Raw genomic sequence first — 9843 nt, 5'->3', positions numbered from 1 at the left:
CTTCCCTTCCCTTCCCTTCCCTTCCCTTCCCTTCCTTCTCTCTCCTTTCCCCTCCCCCTCTCCCTTCCTCGCTCTCTGGATGGCACTATAATGTACTAAAATAATCTAATGAGGCAGGGCATCCAACAAGTGATGTAATGAGAGATGCCACAACCTCAAGGGAAGCCTCACAGACAAGCTGCACTGTCAGCTACATTGCACCTGGATGCTCTGCAACCTTTTCAACATCAGCTAATTATTACTGCATAGATCTGATAAGTTCCTCAAAGCATATTCATCCAGTGCCTGGCACAGGGCCCTGTATTCTCTGAGACCTAAGGAGATGTCTAACAAGTTCCTGTATCCAATAAGGCTGTAACCTAGAATGATGAAGATAGAGCTTGAACACAAGAAAAAGACTCTGTAAGAACCCTAGAGATCCAAGCACTCTCAGTGTATGGGAGACATGTGAGGATAATGAGGCTCCACAGAGGAGAGAATCCCAAGTAGCTGAATGGCTAAATAGGATGTCTATCACATCTCCAGGACATGGTGTATTTATCATTCCGGACCCATGTGTGATATTCAGTGCCCCATGAAAAATTGGTATCTGAACTCAAGTAGGACCTGACTGCAAATGTAACAGAACCTAAGGTGACAATAGCAATCTACTAAGCATGAGGATACTTTTAACTTTTTTATTACATTCATCTACCTATATGTGTGTGTTGAGCACATATGTATGGAGGTCAGAGAACAACTTACAGGAGTTCCTTCCAGTATGTGGGTACCAAGGACCAAACTTCAATCATTGGGTTTGTTGGTAAGCATCCATATCCACCCTGAGTTATCTTACTGGCTTCTACTGTACATTCTTTACAAAGCTCTGTCACCCATTTTATCAGCAGCAGCAGCGTGTACAGATCATTTGTACATGTAGCCTGTAGGCCTAGGCTTGAATCTTCATTCCCTTATCAATGATGTCAAGGTCACTATGGCCAGTCTAGGAAGCCTGTGAAGGTTCATGCGATAACATACTTAAAGTACTTAGGACTAGATGTTACATCTAGAAAAATGTCCAAGAACAAAGAGATGGCCTCTCCCATTCATATTTCCAGATCATCTGACCGAGGTAAAATTCACACGTGCCTAACTTGCATGAGTAAATAATTATAACAGCAATTATCGCCCTCAGGACAATGATTTGCCATCACCATTTGCACCGACCCAAATTACATGCATAAGAAGCAGAATCACCCATTGGCAGATAAACGTAATTAAATTGAGAGAATGACATCCAGTGGCTGGCTGGATTAATAAAAGAAATGTATTCCCCAGAGATATTTAAGAATGCTTCTCCAAGCGGAATATTTCTTTTTAAGCTTGTCGTTTGAATTCAAATTACATATTAATTCTTTCCCCAAAATAATCGTGCATTCAGTCTTAGAAATATATATCTCTAAAAAAAGCTATGCCTGTGACAATCAGCCACACACAGTCACAAATCCTTTTGATCTTTGTGTAACTGTGTGGATAAGGCAATACTGTGGATGAAAAAATCTCAGCAAATAAATATTTTATCTTGACGATGTGTTCCCTGATTTGAGTGAAGTAACCCAGACCCACAAAAGACAGACACTGCATGTTTTCTCTTAGATGTGGAATGCCAGATTTAAGTTTTAGATATGTGTACTCCAATCCAAATAAGCACAGTTGTTAGAGAGCTAAGTAAGGATCCAGCGGGGAGGGAGGGAGGGATCTTCCGAAGGAGAAACAGACTCCAGTGTTATAAAGAGAGAAGTGGAGACTAGATTGAGAATTTGATTTTAAACAGGATGCAAAAGATCTATGTTAGAGTGTCCAAGAGCATGGTAACCATATACAGAATTGAAAAGGCTTTAGAAACTCAGTTCATAAACTCTTTGAATTTCTCATGAATTCACAACAAATGGTAATGATTAGCAGGATTCATGTCTGTGAACCTGGGGTAAAATGGATGTTTTTCCTTCCCGTACCACCATTGTTCTTCTACTTTGGAACACCAGGCTGGGGTTCTTTTTCTGAGTCTGTGCCTCTAGTCATAGCTCTAAGTGCCACAAGAGTGTTGGTATCTGTTTGTCACATTTTTTTTATGCAGTTCTTCATATGTGCATTTTGGTGGAAGCCTACAGTGGTACACTTCTAAGGTGCTCCGAATTCTTCTGTGAGGTAGAGATAAGGAAACCATAAAACTTTATTTTACCACTGGATAAATCGCAAAGAGAAAGGGTATCCTTGCCAGTAGTTTTGACTTTGTTCCTGTCACAAAAGGAAATAGGACCATCTATCCCAAAATGGCAGCCAGAGAGGACCACAAGAGGCTGCTGGCCTGAAGGACCACTTCAATCATGGTTTTCTTCTTCATATAATGAAAAAAAAAAAAAAAAAAAAAAAACTTGTACCCAAAGCAATTGGAGAAGGAAGAACAAGTACACACTTGGATTGCCCTTAGTGGATGGGTCATACCTACCTTTGAGAATTCAAAGCTGTGTTAAAAAATGAGCTATAAAACACTCTCAGGAAACATCAGTGAGACCCAAGATGCTATTTTTTTTTTAACCTCTGAAAGACATTTAATAATCCTTCTAAATGCTTAACCAAACTGAGACTTCATCAGAAAGATTCTTGTGTTGGTTCTTTTTTCTCTTTAAAAAGAAAGTTACTCACCTGGCCTGGTAGCTCATGACTACCATCTGCAGCTCTTGGGAGGCTGAGAAAACTGACTCCAAATTCCAAGGCCAATCTGAGCTGCATCATGAGATCCTGTCTTAAAACATGTACCTCCAAAAAATAACCAAGTCCCAAGTCTGGGCAAATGGGGCTTGGCCTGTAGATATTGATGGTTGCTTGTATGAATTGGTGTTGTGGGTAATTGATGCTTCTGTCCTGGCAGGTGTGAGCTCAGATTCAGGGCTGAGTACTCACTTATTTGCTTAAATCGGTACATCCTTCTATTGTGGGCACAGCAAACATTGATAAATTTCTGTTAGTGTGTAAATATGAATGCTCCACTTGCTGTCAGGAGGCCATACTTGCCTGATTCATGTGTGAAGGGTTTCATACTTATTAACAACCATTACTGCAGGAAGTATGCTTTCTCACCCAGGACGGTATATGTAACTTGTAAGCATGCTTGCAGGTAAACCTAGCAGACATATGATTCGTAACAACTATAAACTATTTTCTAAGGCAAAGGTGACAATTAGAAAATTACAGGTAATTGTCATATCCCTAGATCAGATGACTAAATGCTGGCAAAATGTGATTTTGCCCCCAGCCCCAACAAATAAAATAGTAAGTTCAATGCACAGTCTCCATGAAAACTTTAACAGTTTCTACTGAAACTGAAAAATACTTCCCCAAAATACATTAGGTATAGGCTTAGGCATCACCATTGATGTTTTAAAAATATGATAAAAACAGCTAAGAATAGGAACCCTCAAAATCAACATGTTAATGAAAACCTCCCATCTTTCAAAAGTAGCATCCTCAGACGACCAATCAAGGAAAGCATATCGAAGCTGAGGAAAATATCCATAAACAGGCATTTATGTATGTGTGACCTATAACATATTAGCTAAAAGAAAGCATTTCAGATCTGAGGAAAAACATTAGACAACTCAATTAATAGTTCAAAGAAACAAATTGGAAATAAATTTGATCCATTACTGCTTGCCAAAGACAAACCCAGTGGAATTTACATAAATAAAAATGCATGAAAGCCATAAAGACTAGAAAGAAAGAAAAGAATACATGATTTGAGAATTTGTCAAAGGATATAAAATCAGCAAAAATCCATAAATGAAAAGTTAGTTAGACCTGACTATTTCAAAGCTAATGTATTTCTATTCTTAAAGCCAAGGCAGCCCAGACATAATCAAGAAACTTAAAATATCTATAAACAATATACCTATACTACAGACATATACATGTATACATATACATATCCTCTTTCATGTGCAAGTGTGTGTATATAAGAGAAGAAAGAGAGGGGAGGAGGAAAGAGGAGGGAGGGATAGTGTGAGGGCAGGAAGGAGGACAGGAGTGTAGAAGGGGGTGCTTAGTCCCACAGTTCCAGAGGCTACCACCACTGCCCGCCCTGACCCTTAAACCTGACAGAAAAGCTGGGATAAAGTCACCCTGGTCATGCACACGTTTAGACTCACTAAGCAAACAAACACAATCTTTTCAAAAGACCTGGTTTTACCCAGTGTTCATCTAAAATTCTGGCAAAACATTCACACTGAAGCTATCTCCTGCCAAGCCACATGGCAAGTGATAGAGCATAATTTAGTATAGTCACTCCAGGAAATCTGGCATGGTCTGTAAAATGTTAAATGCTCACACAGTGTGATCCCGGAAAATATAAATAACAATAAAGCCCAGATTGATCCAGAAATTGTTATTTCTTGTCATACACTTGTGTAAAGGAAGAGGCCCATCAGGATTACATTCACAGGGATCTTTGGGGATTGGGAGATGAGTTCCTGGCCATTCTCTGTCTTTACCTGGTGACCCAAGTAGAGCATGGTAAGGTGCACAGCTTCAATCCCCTCTCCCAGATATCAATTCTAGCACCACTGCCTCCTTGCTTTAAATCCCCTCGCTCTTCTATATCCAGCACAAACACAGCAACCCTCGCCTGCCTTGAAGGATACGTTTCCAAGACTCCTTGTGGATGCCTGGAACACTACATATATTTCTTTCCTACATGTTCATTCTTATGATAAAATTCCACATTTCATTCTGAGTATATTATAGCTTCTTTTTAGACTAGTTGGGTAGCCATCAACTTTGGAGCCATTATTAAGTAAACAAACTCTTCGAACATACTCTCTGCAAAACAGTGAGAGTAAATCTGATAAGCAAGGAGTGACTATTGTGTAGTTTCCTAGAGTTACTGTTGCTGTGATGAAACACAATGACAAAAAGCTACTTGGGGAGGAAAGGGATTATTTGGCTTGTAGATCCTGATTCACAGCCCACTGAGGGAAGCCAAGACAGGAACTCAAACTCAACAGGAACCCAGAGGTGGGGGCTAATGCAGAGGCCATGGAAAGGTGTTACATATTGGCTTGCTCCTCATGACTTGCTCAGGCTGCTTTCTTATAGAATCCAGGAACACCATCCCTGGGATGGTACAACCTAAAATGTGGCCCCCTCACATCAATCAGTCACTAATTAAGAATGCTCTAGCAGTGGTTCTCAACCTTTGTAATGATGTGACCCTTTAATACAGTCCCTTATGTTGTGATGACCCCCAACCATAAAATTATTTTCATTGCTATTTTATAACAGTAACTTTGCTACTGTTATGAATTGTAATGTGAATACTTGTATCTTCCCATGGTCATTTTGGGGAATGAGACCCACAGGTTAAAACACACATCTCTTCAGGCTTGCCTACAGCCTGATCTTGCGGTGGCATTTTCTATCTTGAGGTTCCCTCCTCTTAGATGGCTATATCTGTGTCAAGATGACATAAGACTAGCCTTCACAGGCAGGTAACATATACAGTGTGGATACTTGGAAAAGGGGAATATACACCTCTCAGTAGAGCCAGGTAAGACTTTATGACAGTATTCCTAATGATCCAAAATTTAAAACTTAATCAACTATTCGCTTCCAGAATTTTATATCTAATGTTCTTAATTTTGATGGTCCAAAGGTCACTGAAATCATGGATAGTGAAAGTTCAGAAAGGAGTGACAAATACATCTGTATTGAGGAACAATGGGCTTCCTGGGATCGGCTCATTGAGCTGGACTCCTTGCCAATGGTTCAAAATTTTACTCATGCAATAGTTTCCATGTGGCATCTTACCCAATCCTATTATCCCTAGAAGAAACACACTCAAATGTGTCTGGGAGCCACAGGCAGAAGCTTGGAAAGTCTTAATAAACCAGAAAACTCTGAGGTGATACATTGAGAGTCCAGTGACTCGACCGTCTCCAGCTCAATTACTAGAAACACTCAATTACTAGAAACAAAAGTTAGATTCCATAATCCTTTGCTGTCACTGCACCTATACTCTCTATTATGCATGTTTAGATGCATATACTATATTTCCTCTTTAGATATATTTGTAGATAATATCTCTGTGTCATACTGCATTCTTTAACCATGATTGCTTCAGATAATATCTTAAGTCACATAAAGTAGATATCTATCCAGTCACCTAAAAAGGTAATTTATTTTACCTTTTTAGGAGGTCATGACATCCAGGGTACTTTACCCTAACACCTTTTTATGAATGACCAAACTTTTGCTAAAGCCATGAGATAGAGAGAACTAACCATGTCTTCTTTGTTTCATTTTCAATTAAATTATTTTTCATACAATATATTTTGATGACCATGTCTCCTCAGCTCAATTCAGATCAGGTACCCTGGACCAACAGCTCTCTGTGTCTAGGCAGGACTTTAGATTTTTCTATAATATTATGATCTTTCTTGATTCTTCAGTAAGTCACAGATCAACTTGAGCTCCAGCGGGTTAGTGGCGAATGCAAGGCCACCTGGCTCGTGGGAGACAGAGCTGGAATCTGCAGGTAGGCATGCTTTTCTTTCAGACTCAGTGTCTTCCCTATGCCTTGCTGCTTATTTTGTGAAAGGCAATCTGAAGTCCACTCCTCCTGTGAGCAAGATTTCATTCTCAGGCTGGGATTGCATGCAACTAAAGGAGGTCACAATAAGACTCCATGGTGCCTGAAGACATAGTGTTATATCATGTCTCAGCCCATCCTTCTAGTAGACAACTTTGACTTGTCCCCCTAATTGGAACAGACTTCTGGAGCAGAGTATTTTCCCAGAAGGGTATTACAGACCTTGGGGGCTGTCAGTGTTCTGGAATAGGCAGAAGAAAACATTCAACAAAGACATCATCATCACTTCTGGTAGCAATTCAAGATCTGCTGAAACCCCCCATAGTTCAGAGACACCTTTAACTTTGGCCTCTGACCCATTCTGATTACAGTCCTTAGCCTGATTCCTAACTAGCTCTCCAACATTCATATTCTCTCAGGACTCAGCCTACCCAGGTTGATGTGTATGTCCAGGGAAGGGGAAGTAGTCGGTGGTGATTGTCTCAACAGAAGTAGATGGAAATGTCACAGCACTGACTAGAAGGACCTCGGGTGATGCTAAGAGTGCTGTGTATGTGCTCTGCTCAGTAAGTGGCCTGCTGGCCACATGTGCTTCTTGGCAATAAGGTATAGCTTGTGTGTCCAAGAAAAGGAATTTTAAACTCAGGTTGGTTTTTTGTTGTTGTTGTTGTTCTTTTCTTTTATTAACTTGGCTTTTCATGTTTCATTGGGTGAAACAGAACAGTCCTAAACCTTCCTCTTGAACCTGCTAGAAGAGGGTTGATTGGTGTGACAGCCTTCTCCTCCTTCTTTCCTGCTTTTCCTCCTCTTCCTCCTCTTCCTTCTCTTTGTCCTCCTCTACCACTTCCTCCTCCTCCTATAGTTTTCAAATCAAAGGAAGTAGCCATGAACAAATCTTAGTCTTCATTTTCTTTTCTTTCTATTTTTTTATTAGATAGTTTCTTTATTTACATTACAAATGTTATTCCCATTCCTGGATTCCCCTCCAAAAACCCTCTATCCCCTCCCCCTCCCCATGCTCACCAATCCACCCACTCCTGCTTCCTAGCCCTGGCATTCCACTATACTGGGGCATAGAACCTTCACAGGACCATGGGTCTCTCCTCCCATTGATGACCAACTAGGCCATCCTCTGCTACATATGCAGCTGGAGCCATGAGTCCCACCATATGTTTTCTTTTTTGGTGGTTTAGTCCCAGGGAGCTCTGGGGGTACTGGTTAGTTCATATTGTTGTTTCTCCTATGGGGCTGCAAACCCCTTCAGCTCCTTGGGTCCTTTCTCTAGTTCCTTCATTGGGGATCCTGGGCTCCATCCAATGGATGGCTGTGAGCATCCACTTCTGTATTTGTCAGGCACTGGCAGAGCCTCTCAGGAGGCAGTTATATCAGGCTCCTGTCAGCAAGATCTTGTTGACATCCACAATAGTGTCTGGATTTGGTGATTGTACTTGGGATAGATCCCCAGGTGGAGCAGACTATGGAGAGTCATTTCTTCAATCTCTGCTCCACACTTTGTCTCTGTAGCTCCTTCCATGGGTATTTTGTTTCCCCTTCTAAGAAGGATCAAATATCCACATGTTGGTCTTCTTGTGTTATATGAATTATATCTTGGGTATTTTGAGCTTCTGGGCTAATATCCACTTATCACTGAATGCATATCATGTGTGTTCTTTTGTGATTGGGTTACCTCACTCAGGATGAAATCCTCCAGATCCATCAATTTGCCTAAGAATTTCATAAATGCATTGTTTTTAATAGCTGAGTAGTACTCCATTGTGTTAATGTACCACATTTTCTGTATCCATTCCTCTGTTCAGTGACATCTGGGTTCTTTCTAGCTTCTGGTTATTATAAATATGGCTGCTATAAACACAGTGGAGAATGTGTCCTTATTACATGTTGGAGCATCTTCTGCATATAGGCCTAGGAGTGGTATTGCTAGATCCTCTGGTAGTACTATGTCCAACTTTCTGAGAAACTGCCAAACTGATTTCCAGAGTGGTTGTACCAGCTTGCAATCCCACCAACAATGGAGGAGTTCCTCTTTCTCCACATCCTTGCCAGCATCTGCTGTCATCTGAGTTTTTGATATTAGCCATTCTGACTGGTGTGAGGTTGAATCTCAGGGTTGTTTTGATTTGCATTTCCCCAATGACTAAGGATGTTGAACATTTTTTTAGGTACTTCTCGGCCATTCAGCATTCCTCAGTTGAGAATTCTTTTTTACCTCTGTACCCTATTTTAATAGGGTTATTTGGTTCTCTGGAGTCTAAATTCTTGAGTTCTTTGCATATATTGGATATTAGCCTTCTATGGGATGTAGGATTGGTAAAGATCTTTTCCCAATCTGTTGGTGGCCTTTTTATCTTATTGACAGTGTCCTCTACCTTACAAAAGCTTTGTAATTTTAGGAGGTTCCGTTTGTTGATTTTACATAGCAAGCCATTGCTGTCCTGTACAGGAGTTTTTCCCTGGTGCCCATATGCTCGAAGTTCTTCCACACTTTCTCCTCTATAAGTTTCAGTGTCTATGGTTTTATGTGGAGTTCCTTGATCCACTTAGACTTGAGCTTTGTACAAGGAGATAAGAATGGATCAATTAACATTCTTCTACATGCTAACCCCCAATTGAGGTAGCAAAATTTGTTTAAAATGCTGTCTTTTTTCCACTGGATGGTTTTAGCTTCCTTGTCAAAGATCAAGTGACCATAAGTGTGTGGATTCATTTCTGGGTCTTTAATTCTATTTCGTTGCTACCTGTCTGTCACTCTACCAGTACCATACAGTTTTTATCACAATTGCTCTGTAGTACAGCTTGAGGTCAGGGATGGTGATTCCATCAGAAGTACTTTTATTATGGAGAATAGTTTTTGCTATCATAGATTTTTTTGTTATTCCATATGAATTTTCAAATTGCCCTTTTCTCTGTGAAGAATTGAGTTGGAATTTTGGTGGAGATTGCATTGAATCTGTAGATTGCTTTTGGCAAGATAGCCATTTTGACGATATTAATCCTGCCAATCCATGACCATGGGAGATCTTTCCATCTTCTGGGATCTTCAAATTCTTTCTTCGGAGACTTGAAGTTCTTATCATACAGATCTTTCACTTCCTTAATTATTATTACACCAAGGTATTTTATATTATTTGTGACTATTATGAAGGGTGTTGTTTCCCTAATTTCTTTCTCATCCTGTTTATCCTTTGTGTAGAGAAAGGCCA

The sequence above is a fragment of the Mus caroli genome, chromosome 7 (genome assembly GCF_900094665.2).
Source record: "Mus caroli chromosome 7, CAROLI_EIJ_v1.1, whole genome shotgun sequence".
NCBI classification, from domain to species: domain Eukaryota; kingdom Metazoa; phylum Chordata; class Mammalia; order Rodentia; family Muridae; genus Mus; species Mus caroli.
Note: the sequence above shows the minus strand (reverse complement) of the source record.